Source organism: Aquarana catesbeiana, linkage group LG13, assembly GCF_042186555.1.
Source record: "Aquarana catesbeiana isolate 2022-GZ linkage group LG13, ASM4218655v1, whole genome shotgun sequence".
In the NCBI taxonomy this organism is placed as follows: Eukaryota; Metazoa; Chordata; class Amphibia; order Anura; family Ranidae; genus Aquarana; species Aquarana catesbeiana.
In genome coordinates, this window is record NC_133336.1 from 54,140,628 (window position 1) to 54,165,317 (window position 24,690).

Here is a 24,690-nt window from a genome sequence, read left to right on the forward strand (position 1 = left end):
GATACTAGAATCAGAAGTCTACTTGAACTCAATACTGCCCTCTAGTGTCAATATTGCTTATTGCAAGTGATTCAATAATATAATAATAAACATTTCCAAAGCACAACATAAAATAAAAACATATAAAAAATATAGAGAGGATCTTAGAAGATAGAGATATGGGTATATGATGGCAAAAAGTAATTTGCCATATAATAATAATAAATCAAATAAGTCTGTGTGCCACTGTATTCTCCAGGCTGCTCTACACTGGCTATTCACAGACATAAACTCACTACTGTTCTGTTTAGCCACTGGCTAAAATGTCGTCGGTTGATAAGAAGGATGTCGGGTGCCTGCTCATCATCTTTGTTTGCCCCTCCCTTGCCCCTCTCCATCAGCACGGGGCCACATTAGCTGGGTGGAGGACAGAAACTGAGGGAGAAAAGAAACACTGGAATACTAGTCAGTACCAGTGTGCAAAGGTTTATTTACTTTGGAAGAATAAATTACCTCTAATGTTTGATGCCCTATGTGTGTGGATTTTGCTGCATTATGTAAAACTATTATTTTAGTTTTTTTTTACATTACAGAAGGGGAGTCTCAAAATTGTACATAATTTTAAAGGGTGCCTTGACTGAAAAAAGTTGAGAAACACTGATCTAGAATATAATAAATAAAAAAAGAACATATATACAAAAACAATAATAAAAAACAAAAAAACGACCATTATCGCATTTATATAGGCATCAAAAAGTAGAGTTTCAGCACTTGGCAAGTGATTCAAGGGGTCCTGGAATCATTTCTGTGTAAGTATGGTGGGCTGGGGGGTGCAGTCAATGAATACAGTACCTGTATAATACTTAGTACCTGCGAGTTTAGCTCTATGCCTTTCCATTGTAGGGGAAACAACTGAAATGGTAGTGTCAGACTAACAATGATTCTGCAATGAAAATTATATGTTCACATTCACGATGTTTGATCTTTTCCTACCTAAGTATATAGTACAGGTCTTATAGAGCACCATCATATTATATATAAAAAAATGAGGAGATGGGGTTCGGCGCTAACTAAAATATCATATATCTGATGCTTTCACCTAAAATTAGTATTAACTAATCAAGCAAAAAATAAAACAATAAAGGGCGCAACAGATATAAAGTGTCAAAAAAAACTAAATAATCATTATATAAATAAAGGTGTACAAACAATATATTATAGTGAATAAAAGTCCATACTTATATCAAACATTGCTGTATAACGTAAATAAATGGATCTTCTATATATGCTCCAATCACCGTGTTGTTACTAAAGTGCAAAAGTGCTTCATATAAAGTGCTTCACCCGAAGTGGTATATCAAAGTGCTCACTAGATTACATCGGCCACCAAGTGACCACCAGGCATGTAGTAAATAGAATACTTATTTCATCCGATGTACCCCTTCATAGATCTTACAGCATAGGCCAGTTTAAGCCAACAGGACAGTTCATGACGAGATCACGGAGCTGTCATGGTGGCAGCAGTTTTGGCCAGTAGTCCACAAGATCCACACTGACACCAACCAGCACGCACACACCCTTATCCAGTTACATTCCACTATGCACCAGCCAACAACCAGGAGCCCAGATGACCTCAGACCAAATCAGTCCTTGCCCTCAAGGATCTTACAATCTAAGGGTTCCTAACTCATATTTAAACAGTGGCGGCCCATCCATTAGGGGCGCCCAGGCACGGCCCCCTCTCTTCTCTCCACGTCCTATGTGCAGTGGATAGATTCATGCATAGCATGAATCTATCCATGTCCGCCCCCTGTTCATGTGTCCGGCCCCTTTCGGGGCACCAGGGACATAAATTACATCGGCTAGAGTTTTTTTTTAAGCACCTGATTAGAGCCATAGTCTCTAATAGGCTTCAAAATAGCGTGGGCTCGGGTCACAGAGCATGCGTCCTGAGCCCACCCGGGTATGTTGCAACAGTGAATGAATAATCACTGGTGCAACACTGATCCTCCTCCGGGCCAATCTGGAAGCAGGTGTGAAACCCGCTTCCTGATTGGCCAAAAGGTCAAGCGATCCTATTGGAGGACTAGCGTCGGGAGGAGCAGAGAGGAGAGGACTCCAGGAGAGGATACTGGAGCCCGCCATGCTTCGAGATGGCCATAGCAGCTCCGACCGCATCTACGGTAAGGCCATAATTCTTTATTTCCCTAAATTACTCTATTTTGCACAAATGAATAACATTCAACCTGGAGAGAAAATAGCCTTGTAACATTCAACTGTGCCCCCGTTTGCACAGAACAAATGTACACCAATTTCACAGGATGAATAGCTCATAATAATTTTTTTTAGAAAACACCCCTTAATATCTGTGGATTCAGTACCATGTTTCTGTAAAAAGAGGTAGTGACTAAAAAGAATAGAGAGAGCAGTGGCAGCCTACATTTTTTTCCTTGAAAATGATGAACTATTCAGTTTTCCTTTTTACATTTCCTTTTTAACTTGTTAGTAAAATCCGTAGCACAAATTATTAAGATGGTATTTCAATTCAGTGCCTCCCACACAGTTGTGAACAGGGCCAGATTTGCCACAAGGCCACCGAGGCCAGGCCTCGGGGAGGCAGTGGTGCAGGGGCGGCGCCTCTCCTGCGGTGACTTCGCGGCCGCCCCCCCTCCTTTCAGGCTGCCCGTTAAAGTTGATTAAGGGCACCGGTGCCCTTAGAAAAGATGGCTGCGAGCCGCCCACTACTGTGCATGCGCCGTTCCGAAGCCGGCCGGGCTCGGGAAAGCTCGTATGTGCTCGGCTGGGCGGCGTATGCGCAGTAGATTGATTGCGCTGCCCTGCGCCATTTTTTAAAAGATCAAGAAGTAATGTCAGCGATGCGGTGGCGGGGGAGAGAGATGACATCTCTCATTGCCCGCACCGCTGTTCCACCCTCCTCCATCTGGTGGCAGCCAGGCAGCGTGGCAAGTGACATCTCCATCTGGTGGCAGCATGGCAAGTGGCATCTCCATCTGGTGGCAGCCAGGCAGTGTGGCAAGTGACATCTCCATCTGGTGGCAGGCAGGCAGTGTGGCAAGTGACATCTCCATCTGGTGGCAGGCAGAGTGGCAAGTGACATCTCCATCTGGTGGCAGGCAGCGTGGCTAGTGACATCTTCATCTGGCGGCAGGCAGCGTGGCAAGTGACATCTCCATCTGGTGGCAGGCAGCGTGGCAAGTGACATCTCTATCTAGTGGCAGCCTGGCAAGTGACATCTCCATCTGGTGGCAGGTAGGGTGGCAAGTGGCATCTCTATCTGGTGGCAGCGTGGCAAGTGACATCTCCATCTGGTGGCAGTATGGCAAGTGACATCCCCATCTGGTGGCAGGCAGTGTGGCAAGTGACATCTCCATCTGGTGGCAGCGTGCCAAGTGACATCTCCATCTGGTGGCAGACATAGTGGCAAGTGACATCCCCATCTGGTGACAGGCAGCGTGGCAAGTGACATCTCCATCTGGTGGCAGGCATAGTGGCAAGTGACATCCCCATCTGGTGACAGGCAGCGTGGCAAGTGACATCTCCATCTGGGGGCAGGCATAGTGGCAAGTGACATGCTCAGGGCTCCCAATGATTCTGCATTATGGTGAGTTGAACTATTTCATTTTATATTAAAATGTAATGATAGAAATAATGTGTTTCAATCATCCTGACACCATAACAACCATGGTGCCGGGGATGATTGAAGCACTAACACCAGCCATTGCACTGAAAAATTGCCCGCAAAAAATCCTTACCCCTCGCGCGCTTACCCTGAAGTATTTTTAGTCTGTACAATTAAAGTCAGTTATTTTCAGTGTTCTCGTGTGTGTAGATATGTTTTTAATCGATCTATTGTAGCAGTCATCGATAAAGGACAAGAATGGTGGTGTGTGTGTGTGTGTGGGGGGGGGGGGGGGCGTCATTGAAGGACCCGGCCTTGGGGCGGCAAAGGGAGTAAATCCGGGCCTGGTTGTGAATATTGTTATGAAAACGTGAATTGTAAAACAGATCAGTGATCCAATGAAAAGCCTGCATCTTACTGTATTGTCCAGGCTGCTCTACACTGGCTACTCACAGGTACAATCCCACTACTGATCAGTATGGGGGCTTTGACTGCTCTGTTTCCAGCCAGGGCCAGTTCACCCCTCCTTAGGACAACCTGTTGACCCCAGGCTTCCCTAGAGTCACCATATTGATAGCAGTCTTAGTATGGACACCCAATCAACATAGCACAGAGTAGACCAGAACTCCTGGACTCAAACAATCCAACACAACCTCAGCCTCCCAAGTAGCTGGGATTACAGATGCATGCCACAGCACCCAGCAAAGGAAGTGGCTTGCTCTGAGATACTAGAATCAGAAGTCTACTTGATCTCAATAATGCCCTCTAGTGTCAATATTGCTTATTGCAAGTGATTCAATAATATAATAATAAACATTTCCAAAGCACAACATAAAATAAAACAAATAAAAAAATATCAAACATATAGAAGATAGAGATATGGGTATATGATGGCAAAAAGTATGTTGCTATTTAATAATAATAATGAATCAAAAAAGTCTGTGTGCCACTGTATTGTCCAGGCTGCTCTACACTGGCTATTCACAGGCATAAACTCACTACTGTTCTGTTTCCAACCTGGGCCAGTTTACCCTTGCTTGGGACAACCTTGTAGCCCCAGGATCCCCTGAAGCCACCTTATTGCTACTGAACCTAGAATGGACACCTGACCAATATAGCTCACTATAGACCAGAACTCCTGGACTCAAGAGGTCAAACAACCCCTGGCTCCTAAGTAGGAAGGATTATAGACACAAACCACTGTGCTCAGCCGATCAGTATTACAAGAGTCTTTCCAACCTGGTGTCTTTATTCAGCAGAATAAGAGAAATTAATTAGTGGCTAAATAAATTCTTTCACATCATTTTAGCAATGCAATGAGACTAATTGGACATCATCTTAACCAGATCTCAGCAGTTGATCTCTAGAAGGATCATATTTAAAGGAAATGACCAGCTTAAGCTTTTTAGGCTGGGCTTCTCCTCTGGGTCACAGGAGTGAAATTAGTTTAGCACTCATGTGACTCGTTTTCAGCGTCACTGCCATCAGTCGAGGCAGCGCCTCATCCTGACTTCCAAGCCTGGATCCGCCAGCTGCCTTGATTGATGGCAGTCTCAGCGGCTCAGCGAGCCACTGAGACGCTGAGACAGCCTCTCCCCTCCCCTCCACAGCTCATCGCTCCAATGAGCGTGGAGGAGCAGAGAGGAGAGATGCTGACTGACAGTCAGAAGCTTTCCTCTTGGTGATCTGTGAGAACTGAGCAATTGGCGATGTTTGGTGACTCGGTTCTCAGTGCAGAGACGGCGGGGGACAGCTGCAGCATCGGTCTGATGCTCAATACACCGAGGTAAGTAAGAATAAAGAATTAAAAAAAAAACATACTTCTCTTTTATAAGAGTTGTAAAATGATAGCACCAGTGCTGCAACCCCACTTCAACAAACATTCTCCAGCCTAAAATAAAACAACATTATTTTTTATTATTATCATACAGGATTTATATAACGCCAACAGTTTGCACATCACTTTACAACATTAGGGTAGACAGTACAGTTACAATACAATTCAATACAGGAGGAATAAGAGAGCCCTACTCGTTAGAGCTTACAATCTAGAGGGAGGGTCAAGTGATACAAAAGGTAATGACTGTGGGGGAGGAGCTGATGGAGAAAATAAAAGTACACTTGTTAGGTGGAGGCAGGATAGGCTTCTCTGAAAAGAAAAGTTGTCAGGGATCACATAAAACTGGACAGAGAAGGAGATAATAGGATAGATTTGTGGTAGGGAATTCCATAGGATAGGAGAGAGCACAACATAAAATAAAAACATATCAGAAATATTTCTCTCCTGATTGAATGTTTTTTATTCATTAAAAAATGTAATGGTTCTGGAAATACTGATTTGTGACCACTAGATGGCGCTAACAATCATAGTAAATAAGTATTTATTTCCTATGCTCATCATTGCCATCTAATGGCCATAATTCTTTATTTTCCTAAATTACTCTATTCTGTTCAAATGAATAACATTCAACCTGGAGAGAAAATAGCCTAGTAACATTCAACTGTGCCCCCGTTTGCACAGAACAAATGTACACCCATTTCACAGAATGAATTGCTCTGCATCATTTTTTATTAAACACCCCTTAATATCTGTGGATTCAGTACCATGTTTCTGTAAAGAGGGAGCAGCTGAAAAGAATAGAGAGAGCAGTGGCAGCCCAAATTTTTTTCCGTGAAAATGATGAACTATTTAGTTTTCCTTTTTACATTTCCCTTTTAACTTGTTAGTAAAATCCATAGCACAAATTATTAAGATGGTATTTCAGTTCGGTGCCTCCCACACAGTTGTGAATATTGTTATGAAAATGTGAATTGTAAAAGAGATCGGTGATCCATCCAATAAAAAGCCTGCGTCTCACTGTATTGTCCAGGCTGCTCTACACTGGCTACTCACAGGTGCAATCCCACTACTGATCAGTATGGGGGATTTGACCTGCTCTGTTTCCAACCTAGGCCGGTTCACCCCTCCTTAGGACAACCTGGTGACCCCAGGCTCCCCTAGAGCCACCATATTGATACTGAGCTTAGCATGGACACCCAATCAACATAGCACGGGGTAGACCAGAACTCCTGGACTCAAGCAATCCAACAGACTCAACCTCCCAAGTAGCTGGGATTACAGATGCACGCCACAGCACCCGGCAAAGGAAGTGACTTGCTCCGAGATACTAGAATCAGATGTCTCAATACTACCCTCTAGTGTCAATATTGCTTATTGCAAGTGATTCAATAATATAATAATAAACATTTCCAAAGTACAACATAAATAAAAACATATCAAAAATGTATAGAGAGGAACCTAGAAGATAGAGATATGGGTATATGATGGGAAAAAGTATTTTTCTATATAATAATAATAAGGAATCAAATAAGTCTTGTACCACTGTATTCTCCAGGCTGCTCTACACTGGCTATTCACAGGCATAAACTCACTACTGTTCCGTTTTCATTGTTTTCATTTTTTTATTTTGTTTTCATTCACCATAACAACCTTTTAGCCATTGGGGTCCTAACAACCAATGTCGTCGGTTGATAAGAAGGATGTCGGGTGCCTGCTCATCATCTTTGTTTGCCCCTCCCCTGCCCCTCTCCATCAGCATGGGGGTCACATTAGCTGAGTAAAGTAAGGAAACTGAGGGAGAAAAGAAACACTGGAATACTAGTCAGGACCAGTGTGCAAAGGTTTATTTACTTTGGAAGAAAAAATTACCTCTGTAGCAACCTGATGTTTAGGCAGGTTGCTCCTAAATTTACCTGCCAGGTGTATTTGCCTTTGCCAATTATTAGGGATCAATTGAGTTCACCCTATGTCTGGAATTGCTGCACTTCTCTTTTCTGGCGCTGGGTGGCTGGGTACCTAGTGACATTAGATAAGACAAGGGCAAAGCAAGGACATATTAAGAGTGTATGGGGTATCTCAGCCAATGGGCAGGGGTTTTCTTAAATCCCTTGGTCTGCTAGGAGAACCTATATATTTGGGTGAGGTCAGGTGATCTGTGTTCTGTGCCACCTGGGTGGACATGTATTGTGCTGCCAGACCGGAGTTTGGGCCTATCCCGTGCACATCTGGCTGCTGGGCTGTCTGAGGGCCTATCCAGAAGCAAGTGAACAGCGTAGGGTTGGGATTGCGGCTTACAGTCCAACCAGAAGTGATGGTACTGCTGACCGGAGAACCTGTCATGATCAGAGGTAGAGGGAAAGCTGTCGCCATTAAGGGGGCAACCACCTTGTTAGAGTGGCGGCTGGTGCTCCAAATTTTTTGGGGGTGCAAACAAACTGAAAAATCCTGAAAAAAAAAACATTGCAGCCACTGTGCCCATCAATTGCAGCCACTGTGCCCATCAATTGCAGCCACTGTGCCCATCAAACGCAGCCACTGTGCCCATCAAACGCAGCCACTGTGCCTATCAAATGCACTGCACCTATCAAACGAAGCCACTGTGCCCACCAAATGCAGCCACTGTGCCATCAAATGCTGCCACTGTGCCCCATCAAATGCTGACACTTCCCGCCAGCGCTGTGAGGGTTAAAACAGACTCCATTACAGACTCCATTACAGACTCCATTACAGTTTTGGTGCGCCGCAGCGTGAAGAAGGCGGGCGTGAAAGTTTCCAGAGAGCATCTGCACCAATCAGTTGGCAGGGGGAGGAGTCCCCACTCTGCAGAGGAGGATAAGGAAGTGCCACATGTGCCTAGTTGTGGGTTGAAGAGAAAGATGGTGCAGTTTGGAAGCAAGATGGTGGATTGGAGAAAGTATGCTCCGGGTGCTGGTTTGGCCTGAGTGAGCCCAAAGCTGTACTGACTGATAATGTAGTGCGGTACATACCGAAGGTCAGTCTTGCCCTGTATATGGCTGGAGGCTATGAGGCCTTGGGACTAATCTGCGGGAAGTGTTCCAGTCTAGCAATGCATCTGAGGCCATGCATCTGAGGCCTTCCCCATGATGTCTGTGGACATCACGGGGGAACATCTGCTTGAAATAGTCTTGCAAGCTCAACCTCCGCAGATACTGCAGGCAGATTGGGACAAGAATGTCGCTATCCTGGCTGGGAGTGATATCGAGAGTCCACCTGCCATCACCTGAGTCATGCAGGAAGCTGCTTTCCCTGTCTCTATGACTGCCCCAGGACCCAGTGTTTCGGTCGTTCCTCGAGGCCGCGGTCGGGCCCAGCTGCTTGCTCTAATGTTGGAGCCACGAGGAGAAGAGTTCCGGAGTCGGGTAAGCCTGCAAGGAGTGAAAACAGTGTACCTGTAGGGGAGGTGATGCCTGTGGCCGTTAAGGGGGATAACACAGTTGTGCCAGTTAAAGCAAGTGCCAAGTGCAACTATATCCCGGCTGAAGAGTGCTCCACCATAACAATTCAGAAATCTCAGAAAAAAAAATCCCAATTGGGTCTGTACCTGAAAACAGGGTGACACTGTAGGTACTCTTAAAAATGGTGCGCCAACGTCCCTATAATCTGTATGCAAAATATGGGAACTAATGAAATTGGACTTTGGGGGCACACAAGTAGTTAGACTATAGAAAGTAAAAAAAGTTTTCTCATTTTATTAAATTTGAATTACAAAAATAGACATGAATATTAAAACTAATACAGTGTATATATAAAAAATATACTGTATATAGAGTGGATCCTACCCTGCATGTACTTTAAACCCTACTAATAGTACATATAATCCGACATTCAAATAGATAAAAAATGGAAAAACAACTTCCCAAATGCAGATTGCAGTTAAGAATGTAGGAGGAAAGGTTATGGGTTGAGTTACAGGTGCGGTAGGTTTTCACTTTATACGCTCTTTACACGCTCGACATGTTGCGCGTCTGAATAACGCTTCTTCAGGAGCTAGAGATAGCTCTGCTGAATATATATGAAAAATATATAGCAATAAATACATATACACTATAGACAAAAAATATTTTTAGAATAGGATATACATGAAATATAGAATAAAGAGTAAAATAAATTACAACCAATTGTGGTGATCCCATGAAAAAAAACCCATAAAGGAGAATGGTCAACTGGGGGGCCGATGGTACAACCCGATAACTGGGGAGGCTATTTATTTGGTATATATGGTACTTATATTTATATATATATGTAAACATGTAATTAAAGGTAATCTATTATATATTAAACATGGACTCCTAGTACCTCCCAGTCTCCTTTAAAGAATATTACAGGTGACCAATTGCTCCAGAGAGGTTAGTAAAATTATTAGAGCAAATGTAAGATATTTTAAAAGGAGGCAAGGCGAGTCCATTGAAAAACAGTTTGAAAAAAAACCTGAATGATAGCCAAAAAAAAAAAAAAAAATAATAAAAATAAATAGGTATATACAAATATAGATGCATATAGGCACAGCTTACGCCATATGGTCAGACAAAGTAAATAGGATACAGATATGGTAGTACTGTTGATAGAACAAGCAATCACTGGATTGCGTTGAAAAGCTGGTAATATGTACCGAAGCACCAGAATGACCCCAGTTTCTGAAAGTGGGCGCCAGTAGAGAGCCTTTTGGATAGCAATATAGAAATACACACAATTGTAAAAATAGAGAAGTGCTCTGCATGTTATTACATGCCTGTGTTAGTTTAAGCATAAACAAGAGGTGCAATCTGTGCTAGGCTAAATGCAGGCTTACCTAAAGTTCAGTGGGAAACATGCAAGGTCTGGTGTTGTTTCCAATAATGAGGCAGTGTCCGCTGACCAAGAGGGGCAGCTGTGTGTCTTTAAATAGCGTCCCCCACCGGAAGCGCCGACAGCCTGTATGGGCTCGGCGCTTCCTGGTCCAACTACTGGCCGCTGAGCATGCGCCAAGGACGCCGTCAACACAGCAACGGCCGTCCAATGCAAGCGCAGCAGAACAGGGATAGGAACCCATCAACTACCGCGCACGCCCCGGACGGATGCACTGGTGCGACGACACTCAGCCAATGCCACAGCAGCAAAGGCGGGGACTAGGCGGGGAATCCAAAAGGGTCCCCTTGTCCCCGTCAATCGCTGCACATCTGGTCGGAGAAGAGAACCAGATGTGCGGCGCTGTGCAGTTGAGCTTACCTGGGCAAAGTCCATGATGCCAGCTGGGCGATCATGACCAGGGGGATGCGCCATGGGGTCACACAAGAGGGAGGGAGACAACACACATACTGGTACAATTATAGATAGCATGATATACAGAATTTGAAATATAGACATATTTAAAATACATGATCTTTAACAAACAATATTGGTATCCAAATAAATGACTGCACTGTAATAGTCATGAATGGTAGCTTATAATGGTCATATTTTGATATCAGAGACTAGGGAAAACACCTTTCTATCATCTAGTTAAACCTAGGCTGGGCATTAATTGTTTTAACATGTTGCTTAAGTGTATGTGTTGATAAGGATACTTGAAATATTAAATATAAAACATTCAGAGGAACGATCTGTAAGATTGAGTCTCGTTGAGTCCTGGCGCTCTGGTAGCGTTCAGGCGCTCAATCCACAGAGTCTCCTTTTGCAGTATAAATTTGTCCGACTCACCCCCTCTGGGGCTTTTGGGGATGACGGCCAGAACAGTAGGAGGTGTCAAAACGATGGTACAGGTCAAGGTGTCGACTAATGGGAGTGAGCATTTTGCCGTTTCCTGAGTAGTATATATGCATATATATATATATATATATATATATATATATATATATATATAATCATTAATTCTCTGTCTTAACTGTCTGGCCATCTTCCCTACATAAAAGGCTCCAAAGGCACAGGTCATGAGGTATACCACGCCTTGTGTGCTGCATGTAGCTGAAAATTTAGGGTAATGAACCTCACCATTGGGGAGTAGGACATGATGTCCGGGAAGTATCCAAGGACAAAAAGCACAGTTGCCACAAGGCGATGTTCCTAATGGTAGTTTAGATGTGGATAGGTTGTAAGTCCTATAGTGACTAGACACAAGTCTATCTCTAAGTGAGTTAGCACGTCTAAATACTTTTAATTTCCGGATGTGTATTGATGTATTTTCTCAAAATTGGGTCTTCCTGTAGGAGATGCCAGTGTGTGTTCATGATTTTTCTGATGTCGTCATGATGGGATGAAAATTTAGTAATTAATTTGACAGTGGGCTCCTTAGATTAAGCTCTAGTTGTGTATAATAAATCATTTCATGTTCTCCGCTTGGCTTTATTGAAAGCCTGGCGCAGGAGGGATCGGCTATATCCTCGTGCTAATAGACGTGATTTTAGGAGGTTCGCCTAGTGTTGGAAATCTGATGTATGTGTGCAGTTGCGACGGAGTCGAATATATTGCGCATATGGTATGCTCCGAATAAGTGCCGGAGGGTGTGCACTAGCGGCGTGCAGTAATGTATTTCCAGCTGTCATTTTTCAAAATAAGTTTGGCGCTAAAGTATTGTTGACGTCCTTGTAGATAACGAGATCTAAAAAATTGGTAGCTCTGACATCACAGTTATAGGTAAATTTGAAATTGAATTGATTGGTATTCAAAATTTGGATGAATTGCTTTAAAGATTCATGGGTGTCCGTCCAGATGATGAAAATGTCATCAATGTATCGTTTCCAACACAGGATATGATCAGTAAATTTGGTTAGGGCTCGTGGGAAAAAAGGTAACGCTCCCACCCCCCCAGGTACAGATTGGCGTAGCCAGGGGCACAACAGGTGCCCCTGGCTACGCCCTGCACCTGGAGGTAGTGGGAGTCCATAAACTCAAACCAATTGTGAATCAAAATAAATTTGAGTAATTTCAAGATGAAATCGTTATAGTTCCAATGATGGTGATCCTCCTCATAGAGGAAGGTGTGGGCTGTTTTGACTCCCTGCTCGTGGGGGATACTGGAGTATAGAGCCTCCACATCCAGTGTCACGAGCAGGGAGTCAAGAGGGACCGACAAACCTTCAATTTGTTTGAGTAAGTCTAGTGTATTTTTAGTATACGAAGGTAGAGCCATAACATGAGGCATTAGTGCAGCATCTACCAGTTTGCTGGCATTTTCAGTGAGACTTCCAATACCCGAAATTATCGGTCTCCCAGGGGGCGAAAGAGGGTCCTTCTGCACTTTAGGAAGTGCATAGATCGTCGCCACCCTGGGAGACCGAACATTCAGGTAATCGTAGATATCTTTGTTGATTAAACCTCTGGAGTAGGCATCATTGATGATGTCAAGGAATTGATCCCTAAAAGAGGAAGTGCACGATATAGGAATTTGTCGATACCAAAGTTGGTTGGATAAGATGTTAAGACACATAGTTTCATAGAAGTGCCTGGTCATAAGGACTATATTGCCACCCTTATCGGCAGCTTTAACAACCACATCAGGGTGGTTTTGTATTTTCAAGATGGCTTGGCGTTGTGTCGCAGTCAGGTTACTTTTCTTAGAAGGGACGTCCATACGTTTAATGTTGCTCACGACACTTTGTAAAAAGGTCCAGGCCTGAGGGTTTAGAGATAAGTCAAGAAATTGTCTAGATTTGGGTTTAAATTTAGTAACTGGAGGTGTAGATGTTTTAAGGGTAGTAGTGTCAGTAATGTTAGTATCATTGTTTTCATGTAAGAGGAACATCAGGTCACGAAGGGCCCGAAAATCCTCCATCTTGAAATGCTTAATGCTTTCTGAAAATTCTCGTTCCTCTTTTTCTCTCAGGCGGTCTTTATCAAATAAGAATTTATAGATTAGGTTATGAGTAAACATGTAAACGTCCTTGATGGTTTCATATTTATCGATTTTTTGTGTAGGGCAGAAACTTAAGCCAAGTTTCAACACACTAAGTTCTTGCTCGGTGAAGTGATAGGGGGGTGAGGTTTATGACATCTAGTTCTAGGTTTGGGGCAGCTGTGTCCCTAGTATTGGAAAATTTTAAATAGGTGTAGTGATTTGATTGATGTGAGAGTCAAGAGTGCTTTGCTTCTTGCAAGCTTGTGACTGGGTGAGGGACAGTGAGTTGGATATATTTAGAGGATTAGAAAAGTTGGACTGAAGGGTAGTGTTCGTAGATATGTTAGTTGCTTGTGTGTTGCTCGAAAGTCCTCCCATTGCTGCCAATGGTTGGGATGTAGTGAGTGTGTTATTGGTTCGGCTCTGTGAAGATGAGATGTCTGTGCAATTCAGACATCTCATCTGATGGATTATCTGAACTGTTCTCGGACACTCTATCTTGGAAGGGGAAATGGAGCAAAAGTGATGAGGAGAAGATGTGTGAAGTAGAGGAGGATGAAGTTCCCATTGATACGGCCTATATTGTGAAAATTGAGCTATCAGCTAATACAGCCCCGTTGATAAATGTTACCAAATCTTTTGAGGAGGGCTCGATGGGTCCCCATAGTTTGCCCAACCAAGCCAATGCTTGTAACCAAGCCTCATTATAAACCAGATGTTATTGCTGGGTGCTCGGTTCAGCGTGCTCCAGACGCACGGGCCCTGCCCGGGTACGGAGACCCTAGAACTCTGCCTCAGCTGTCTAAAGTGCAGTGATTCATTATAAAGAAAGTGGCGGAAGAATACGTGTATCTAAATCCCTATATACCGGCTCACTTGGAAGAAGAAATTTTGGATAAAAAGACACAGTGGGTGGATGAAGCTGTGCGCAGTTTCCTCCAGATCCCTCTCAAGTTGGACTTTCTAAAACTGTCAGCCAAGGTGGCTAAAAGATACCTCTCTGTGCTACACACCTGGGACTATGGCCGTAAAATCAATCTGGACAGTGTAATTATCCGCAGGCCAGGCAAGAAGGACATTAAACGCTTTGTCACCATGGTGAATGCTAAATGAAAATCCTTAAAGCAGAGTTCCGACGATATGTTATAATTTTTTTTTTAAACATTTCTAAGGACAGAACATTGACATATAACACTCACGTGTTTTGAAAATTTCGCCCCCCAATGTCCGCTTTAATATAAAAAATATAAAAAATTAACTTATATTATCGTGTCCTGGCAGTTCCCTTATTGCTTGTGGGCATGTGAAGACCACAAGCATAATGTTCCGGGATACAGTGCAGCTGAGTGACCAGCATGCACCGCCCGTTCTCGTGCACGCGCAGTATGACAGGCTCGCAGCGCCGTAAACTTCTTGCATTGCCATCACAACAGGTGGCGTCGTTGGAAGTGCTCGCCCCCTTGTGATGGCAACAAAGATATCAAAACAATAACACAGACGGAAGATTGCACATTGCAGGGAGAGAGCAGCGCTGCTTTAGGTACGTTTTAAAATATTGTCTGCCACCCTGCATCATTTTCTAAAAATGAGATTCTGTTGCCACAAATATTTTAAATTTGTCTTGTGAATAGCAATTGATTTATATATATATATATATATATATATATATATATATATGTATGTATACAGTATCTCACAAAAGTGAGTACACCCCTCACAATTTTCTAAATATTTTATTATATCTTTTCATGTGACAACACTGAAGAAATGACACTTTGCTACAATGTAAAGAAGTTAGTGTACAGCTTGTATAACAGTGTACATTTGCTGTCCCCTCAAAATAACTCAACACACAGCCATTAATCTCTAAACCGCTGGCAATAAAAGTGAGTTTAATTTTTAGTTATTGCTATTTATACACACACACACACATATATGTATGTATGTATGTTTGTGTATGTGTCTTTATGGATTTATCTTTATATACACACATAAATATATATATCTCTATATATATATATAGATAGATCTCTATATATATATAGAGATCTATCTATATATATATATATATATATCTATCTATATATACACTACATATCCTTAAAAGGGTTACTAAACACCTTTTTTTATTAAATAACAAAAATGTAATGCTTACCTCTACTGTGCTTTTCCTTTTGCATAGACTAGCCCCTAACCTCCTCTTCGGTGCTCCCTCATCGGCGCTGTTAGCTCCTCCCAACTTGAAGTGTCCACATAGGGGAAGCGATCTCCTTTGTAGACATCAGTGCGGGCACACTGTCTGTTGCCACACAAAGCAGGATGCATCCCCTCCCCCCTGCACCTGCGTCATTTGATTGTATTCACAGCAGCGGGAGCCAATGGCTTCTCTGATATCAATATATCTAATCAAGAGCTGAAAGACTGTCCAGAAAGGGTGTGGGCATCTCCGTCGTAGTAACAAACTGGGTCATGTGAGTAAAAGTGGGGGGCTGGGGGGGGGCTGCTCAGTGATTGAACTTTTTTTATCGAAATGCATAGGACCTCTTTTCTTTCCTCATGTCCCTTTTCTGTATTTCAATTAATTATAATTACGCTGTTCCCCTGCTAACATATAAATTGCTGTGATAAATCTTGGTGCAATAATTTAATACATTTGAGAAAATAAATTATTAACTATCAAATATAATTACATTTTTTTTGTTTATTAACCACTTCAGCCCCGGCTGCTGAATGACCAGGCCATTTTTAGCGATTCGGCACTGCATTGCTTCAACTGGCAATTGCGCAGTCGTGCGACACTGCGACCCAAACAAAATTGACATCCTTTTTTTCCCACAAATAGAGCTTTCTTTTGGTGGTATTTTATCATCTTTGCGGTTTTTATTTTTTGCGATATAAACAAAAAAAGAGCGACAATTTTGAAAAAAACACAATATTTTGTACTTTTTGCTATAATAAATATCCCAATTTTTTTTTAAAAAAAGCAAATTTTTCCTCAGTTTAGGCCGATATGTATTCTTCTACATATTTTTGGTAAAAAAAATCACAATAAGCGTATATTGATTGGTTTGCGCAAAAGTTATAGCGTCTACAAAATAGGGGAAAGATTTATGGCATTTTTATTATTATTTTTTTTTTATTAGTAATGGCGGCGATCTGCAATTTTTATTATGACTGTAACATTGTGGCAGACACATCGGACACTTTTGACACTATTTTGGGACCAGGGACATTTATACAGCGATCAGTGCTATAAAAATGCACTGATTACTGTGTAAATGACAGTGGCAGGGAAGGGGTTAAACACTAGGGGGCGATCAAGGGGTTAAGTATGTCGTAGGGTGTTATTCTAACTGTGGGCGGGATAGGCTACCACTGACATGACAGCGGTTACTGCGCCCAATGACAGGGAGCAGTAGATCCCTGTCATGTCACTAGGCAGAACAGGGAAATGCCTTGTTTACATAGGCATCTCCCCGATCTGCAGCTCTGTGACATGATCGCGGGGACACCGGTTGACATCGAGTCCGCGGGACCCGCAGGGGCATGGTCATGCTGTACGCGGAGGGCGCACGCACCCGCTAGCCCCATCAATTAAAGGGGATGTACAGGTATGCCCATTTGCCCACCGCTGCCTTTGTGCCGACGTATATCGGCATGCAGTGGTCGGCAAGTGGTTAATAGAGAAAAATGCTTATAAAGAAAATATGGGCTAGGTATCCTGCAGATGAAAATGATCCTGCTTTCCCTATAAATCCCACCATGCCCTCCAGCAGTGATGTATCTTCACCTTTAGAATCTGAAGAAACAGAAACAGACAGAATTGGGAATATAAATTGATGTTCCTGTCAAAGGTGCATTAAAATGCCCACACAAGTGGAGTCTGTCTGCTGCCATGAAATAGACGCGGTTGCTGCCTGTATATCAGAAGGACATCAATGCATTACGCAGGCAGATACCCTTACTTCTCAAATCGTTCATGAGCAAAACGTCAAGCTAACATACTGTATTTGACGACAGTCTCCCGCTTGTGGATGTCAACAACAACAGGTGATTATAGCTATCTAACAATTATATATAGTATTTAAATAATCTTATTGTTATTAAATTAATAGTCTAAATATATTTTTACTAACATATTGATATATTTTATTATTTTATTTTTGATTTTAATGTCAAAAATTAAAATAATATTTTTTTTCCAGGAGATTACGTAAAACTGCATATAGGACATTTATTGCTTGGATTTATTGTATCTTAGGAAAGGGAAACAGAAAGGTGATACCTTCTTGTGCTGTCAATGCAGTGCAACAAGTGTTTCCTGATCCCAATGGTTCATATGTACAGTAGAGACGGAAAGTATTCAGACCCCCTTAAATGTTTCACTCTTTGTTATATTGCAGCCATTTGCTAAAATCATTTAAGTTTTCCCTCATTAATGTACACACAGCACCCCAAATTGACAGAAAAACACAGAATTGTTGACATTTTTGCAGATTTATTAAGAAAGAAAATCTGAAATATCACATGGTCCTAAGTATTCAGACCCTTTGCTCAGTATTTAGTAGAAGCACCCTTTTGATCTAATACAGCCATGAGTCTTTTTGGGAAAGATGCAACAAGTTTTTCACACCTGGATTTGGGGATCCTCTGCCATTCCTCCTTGCAGATCCTCTCCAGTTCTGTCAGGTTGGATGGTAAACGTTGGTGGACAGCCATTTTTAGGTCTCTCCAGAGATGCTCAATTCAGTTTAAGTCAGGGCTCTGGCTGGGCCATTCAAGAACAGTCACGGAGTTGTTGTGAAGCCACTCCTTCGTTATTTTAGCTGCGTGCTTAGAGTCATTGTCTTGTTGGAAGGTAAACCTTCGGCCCAGTTTGAGGTCCTGAGCACTCTGGAGAAGGTTTTCGTCCAGGATATCCCTGTACTTGGCCGCATTCTTCTTTCACTCGATTGCAACCAGTCGTCCTGTCCCTGCAGCTGAAAAACACCCCCACAGCATGATGCTGCCACCACCACGCTTCACTGTTGGGACTGTATTGGACAGGTGATGAGCAGTGCCTGGTTTTCTCCACACATACTGCTTAGAATTAAAGCCAAAAAGTTCTATCTTGGTCTCATCAGACCAGAGAATCTTATTTATCACCATCTTGGAGTCCTTCAGGTGTTTTTTTTAGCAAACTCCATGTGGGCTTTCATGTGTCTTGCACTGAGGAGAGGCTTCCGTCGGGCCACTCTGCCATAAAGCCCGACTGGTGGAGGACTGCAGTGATGGTTGACTTTCTAAACTTTCTCCCATCTCCCGACTGCATCTCTGGAGCTCAGTCACAGTGATCTTTGGGTTCTTCTTTACCTCTCTCACCAAGGCTCTTCTTCCCCGATAGCTCAGTTTGGCCAGACGGCCAGCTCTAGGAAGAGTTCTGGTCGTCACAAACGTCTTCCATTTAAGGATTATAGAGGCCACTGTGCTCTTAGGAACCTTAAGTGCAGCAGAAATTTTTTGTAACCTTTTGTGCCTTGCCATAATTCTGTCTCTGAGCTCTTCAGGCAGTTCCTTTGACCTCATGATTCTCATTTGCTCTCACATGCACTGTGAGCTGTAAGGTCTTATATAGACAGGTGTGTGGCTTTCCTAATCAAGTCCAATCAGTATAAACACAGCTGGACTCAAATGAAGGTGTAGAACCATCTCAAGGATGATCAGAAGAAATGGACAGCACCTGAGTTAAATATATGAGTGTCACAGCAAAGGGTCTGAATACTTAGGACCATGTGATATTTCAGTTTTTCTTTTTTAATAAATCTGCAAAAATGTCAACAATTTTGTGTTTTTCTGTCAATAAGGGGTGCTGTGTGTACAGTAATGAGGAAAAAAATTAACTTAAATGATGTTAGCAAATGCAATATAACAAAGAGTGAAAAATTTAAGGGGGTCTGAATACTTTCCGTCCCCACTGTAGTTTTTCTTTATTCTAATGATTACAATGCTTCTGAAATGGCATTTCATTAAAAATATCCTTTAAATTTGTTTCAAAGTTTAATTTGATTTTTTGTTTTTTAAATTAAAATTAAATAAAATTATATTAAAAATTAAAGTTGTTATCGATTTATTTCATCTAAATTTTAATATTTTTAATGTTTGAAATGTTTTAATAATAAAAAAAATTAAATAAATAAATTGACATTATTGTAATAAAAGTTAATGAAAACAATATCCATGTGGGAAAAAAAACATTATATTATATTTATTTAAAAAAGGATAACAAGAAAAATAAAAAAATATATAGTTATAAATATAGAATAATATAATTCAAAGTGCATAAATTTAAAACATTAATCATTTCAATACAAAAATTAAACTTGAAGTAGTGCAAAGAAAAAAAATTTCTTTTGAAAAATAATTGTTTATGTACATGACAGAACCAAAAAAAAAAATGTTTTATTTTATTTATACAACTGGAAGACGAGTTCTGTGTTTTTAAATAGCAGCACTGGTTTCGGGCCTTTCCTCAGTGGCTATGTTTTTTGGAAATTGTATATTTTTGGATTCCCATGTGCTCCATAAGCTTCCTTCTAATATTTCCATCATGTTGGATAAAATTTTGGTCATTTGACATTTTTTCATAAACATTACGGACATTCCATTTTTTCCGTCCTCTCGGAAATTGCAAATTCTTACGTTCTACTTTAAATTCTTCCCCACTATCATCAATTTTTTTTACCATTGCAGGTTTTCTTCCCACATTGTTGTTGTGTGACAATGCAGCCAATCTGGTTCTAGCCTCCATAGAATCATATTTGTAATGAATGCTTTAGGCTTAATGTACACGAGACGCTGAGGCAACCTCCTTAGAATGATTTTTTTGACAGCTTGAAACCGGCATTTAAAAACGCCTGTTTAGCCACGCTTGCATGCCGCGTTTACTTGAGTTTAGCCGCGTTTGCGTCTCGGAGCGTGTATTTAAGATAACATCATAGGACCCTCCCAAAGCCCAAAAAACAGTATTATGTAACTATTCCAGCCATTCTGTGAGACCAGAGTGAGTAGCAGCAGCTGAGAGAGCAGCAGTGTACTTGTATCTACCTCAATTTCGGTGATTTTACTATGGATCCCATATTGAGCATATGTGAGGAAATGCTCCTGACGTTGCTGTTGATGAGGCTGGAAAGACATCGGAAATCGCGGGCGAGGACCCTAACCGTAAACCCTAACCATAAACTCTAACCGTAAACTTGTTCTTCAAGGGGAAAACCCTGACCATAACCCCATAACCCTAATAGAAAACCCTAATCCTAACCGGAAACCCTAACCCTAACTTGTTCTTCAAGGGGAAAACACTAACCATAAGCCCCTAACCCCAATGGGAAACCCTAATGCTAACCCTAACCGGAAACCCTAACCCTAACTTGTTCTACATGTACACATAAGGTAACATTGGATGAGTTCAGGTGCAGCTGAAAAAAGCAGCCAACTGCCTCTGAACGTTCGTTTACCAGCAGCAGTGTACATGAGGTCTTAAGGTTGATACTTACGCATCATACTGTGATAGGTTTCAATGCTACCAGTTTGACAGAATAACGTAAGATGCCTCATATCTTTTTCAATTTGTGCATTCATTATAATTGCGAATAATGAATCGAATGCAGGTGTGTTTTTTGTAAGCCATGGAACATTTGGAAATTGAACACTGAGTTCATCATGTAAGCAATGATGCTGTATTTCTCTGACTTTCCACACATGCTCATTCACTACATGATGTAGCAGAGACTCCCAAAGTTCTTTAAAAACCTCTTCTTTTCCATCACAATTTCTGCTACACCAATAGAAATGGTTAAGTATGGGTCCAATCCACGGCAAAATTGGACGATAATTTATTTTTTTTTTTTTGAGATTTGCAACAATTTTCTTTTTAAATTTTTTACATAATGCCAAATACCGAATTGGTGATTAATTTGTTCATATTTTGGTGTAGTCAATAGTTTTAAAATTCCTGTGTGTCTATCTGTGCCTACAAATTGAACATCAAAATTATTTCCCATTATTCTGTCCAGACTTTTTGTGAAACCCAATTTTTCCATTGCAACAGAGGAAGTTGTTTGGGGCGTCTCCACCAATTCAAAATCCACAATTTTTTTGGAATAGAGATCTATAAAAGTATACGTTGTATACTATGCACAAAACCCAGGGCTGTCACATTGCCTGCCCCCTATGAGGAATAATGGTGTTGCTGTCAATTCCTGTTTAAGATTGTTACAATTTTCTTTGCAATTATAGTCAATAGAAGGAAAAATTTAGTGATTTCTAGCTCGATTATATGAGGATTTTCCAAAAATCGAAATTCCACAAAGATCAAACATTTCTTTGACTTTTTCATAACTTCCACCTGACAAACAGATAGCACCAGAAAGTAATATATTACCTGCTGCGTAATGTTTTATTTTCGGTTGGCTTTCCCACAGTTTACAGTAATGTAGTGCATTACAGGTTGAATAGACTAAGAGCATTGTTCCTATAGTTTTCTTTTCAATTTTTGGGATTTTTGAAATACATGTTTCGTCAGGACATCGCGTTTTGTGTCCAAACAGCTTTCAAAAATGACAATTTTTTTTTAATTTACCAAATTATGTGGATAAGACAGTCTTTCTACAGGTTGTATCTCATCAATACTTTCATTTAAACTGTAATCACTTTTATCAGGGGTGTCGAAATCTGATTCATGACAGCTAGGATCTTCGTAGTATGCCAGTTTTCTTTTTTTTACAATGAGTGGACTTTCTATTTCTTTTTCCTTGTCAAAAGATTTTATTGTACATGCAATAGAGTATTTGACAATAAATTTGAGTACGTTATACAACAAAGGAAAGAGGTATGTATTCAAAACAATGTAAACTATATATTGAACTATAATTTCTACAATATCAATAATGCATACAAATGGTATGGTTTATAAGAGGTGTCATATTCTGTAGTGAGTAAGAGCTTCAAAATCATAATAGGAATAAGTAGAAAAGAAAGGAGAGATGGGAAATGGGGAAACTAAAAAAAGGAGAAGAGGAGTCCGCAGGGTCAAGTCGAGGACCAACACATCCACTGGAGTCCATATAATGTATCCACTGACCCACTGGGTCAGCTACCATGGTAGTAGAACTTCTTTGTTAAAAGTTGATGGTAAATAATCTATTATCCAGGGATGCTGCACTTTTTCAAATTTGGTGAGCGTGTCAGTTTCAAGAGCTGCCATTTTGGCTTGAGTCATAGTGTTATTCATTCTATTCACTACCTCCTCCACAGTCAATGAAGGGGACCTCCAGGCTCTTGCTAGTGTTTGTTTCGCTGCAGTAAAGAGTTGAATAAGTAATTTAAATTGGGTATGTGTTAGAAATTCTGTCTTCCGATTGATGAGAGCCATTGTAGGGTCAGGGGTGATGAATATTCTTAACATTTTAGATGCTATATTAAAGATTTTATTCCAATAAATTTGAGCTTTAGGGCATGACCACCAAATATGGAGGTGTGTTCCTAAATCAGAACATCCACAATAACAATCCGCTGAGTAGTTATGCACATATTTCGCATATGTGCGACATATTTATTATAGCCGATACAAGGTACCATCTTATTAATACTTTATAGTTAGCCTCTACCGCTAGTATATTGGGGGAGGCTGTTTTGGTTGTTGACCAGATTTGATTCCATTCTGTGGTTTCCAATGTTCGCTCTAAGCCCACCTCCCACTTCTGAACATAAGATGTTTTATCTATTTCAGGTTTGGCTAACAACTGAACATATAGAATCGAAATTATGCCCCTAGCATGAGGGTCATTTTTACCACATTTTTCAAAGTTAGTTAATTGAGTCAAAGAAGAGTCTGTGGTTAAAAGAGGCATAAAGAAGATTTGATTTGGAGGTACCTGAATAATTCCGATTGAGGTAATCCATAATTATCACAAAGGGTTGGGAATGGTATAAAGGACGAAGAGTTTACAAATTTATGCATATTTAGTATATCCTGGTTAGCCCATGCTCTGAAAGATCTAGGAGAGACCCATGCTGGATAAAATGCAGGGTTTTTATAGAAAGATAGTAGAGGATTATGCAATGATTGCATTTGATTTCTAAGTTTGTATTTGTCCCATAGGGAAACTAGTGGTGATGAAAGAAATAGGAGAATATCATCTGCAAATAGACAAATTTTGTGGTGAAATCCCTCTGCCTCAATTCCAGTTATGGTGGGGTCTGATCTGATACGTTGGGCAAGTGGCTCTATAAGAAGGGCAAACAACAGGGATGAGAGCGGACACCCCTGTCTAGTGAATGAATGAATGAGTAATTTGTAAAGCGCTGCAAATGCGAACTGAATCGCCTCAAGGCGCTGAATGTGTTGTGTTGTCAGCTTCTTAGAAGAGGTAGGTCTTGAGTTTTTTCCTGAAGGCCAGATGGTTTTCTTCCATGCGGATGTTAGTCGGAAGAGCGTTCCATAGCTGAGGTCCTTCGACTGCGAACCTTCGTTCTCCCTTTGCTTTGTAGCTGAATTTGGGAATGAGGAGGAGGTTTTGGCTAGATGACTGAAGGTTGCGATTGGGTGTGTAGTGTTTTATTTTATCTCGGAGGTATTGAGGGACGTTTCCTTGTATGCATTTGTGGGTGAGGCAAAGGGTCTTGAATGTGATCCGATTCTTTTTGTTTAGCCAATGTAGGCTCCTCAGGGATGGGGAGATGGACTCCCAGGGTTTTTTTCCTGTTAGCAGTCTTGCTGCCGCGTTTTGTCTAGTGCCCCTTTCAATATCAAAAACATCAGATTCAGACATGAGTCAAAGAAGAGTCTGTGGTTAAAAGAGGCATAAATAAGTTTTTGATTTGGAGGTATCTGAATAATTCCGATTGAGGTAATCCATAATTATCACAAAGGTTTGGGAATGGGATAAAGGATGAAAAGTTTACAAATTTATATATATTTAGTATATCCTGGTTAGCCCATGCTCTGAAAGATCTAGGAGAGACCCATGCTGAATAAAATGCAGGGTTTTTATAGAAAGATAGTAGAGGATCATGCAATGATTGCATTTGATTTCTAAGTTTGTATTTGTCCCATAGGGAAACAAAGTGTTTGGTAATTGGGTTACATTGGGTTAAAGCTTAATAAACTGTCTGGAGGATCTTAGTTATGAGGAAAGGTTGCAAACACTGAACTTATTCTCTCTGGAGAAGAGATGCTTGAGAGGGGATATGATTTCAATTTACAAATACTGTACTGGTGACCCCACAATAGGGATAAAACTTTTTCGCAGAAGAGAGTTTAATAAGACTCGTGGCCACTCATTACAATTAGAAGAAAAGAGGTTTAACCTTAAAATACGTAGAGTGTTCTTTACTGTAAGAGTGGCAAGGATGTGGAATTCC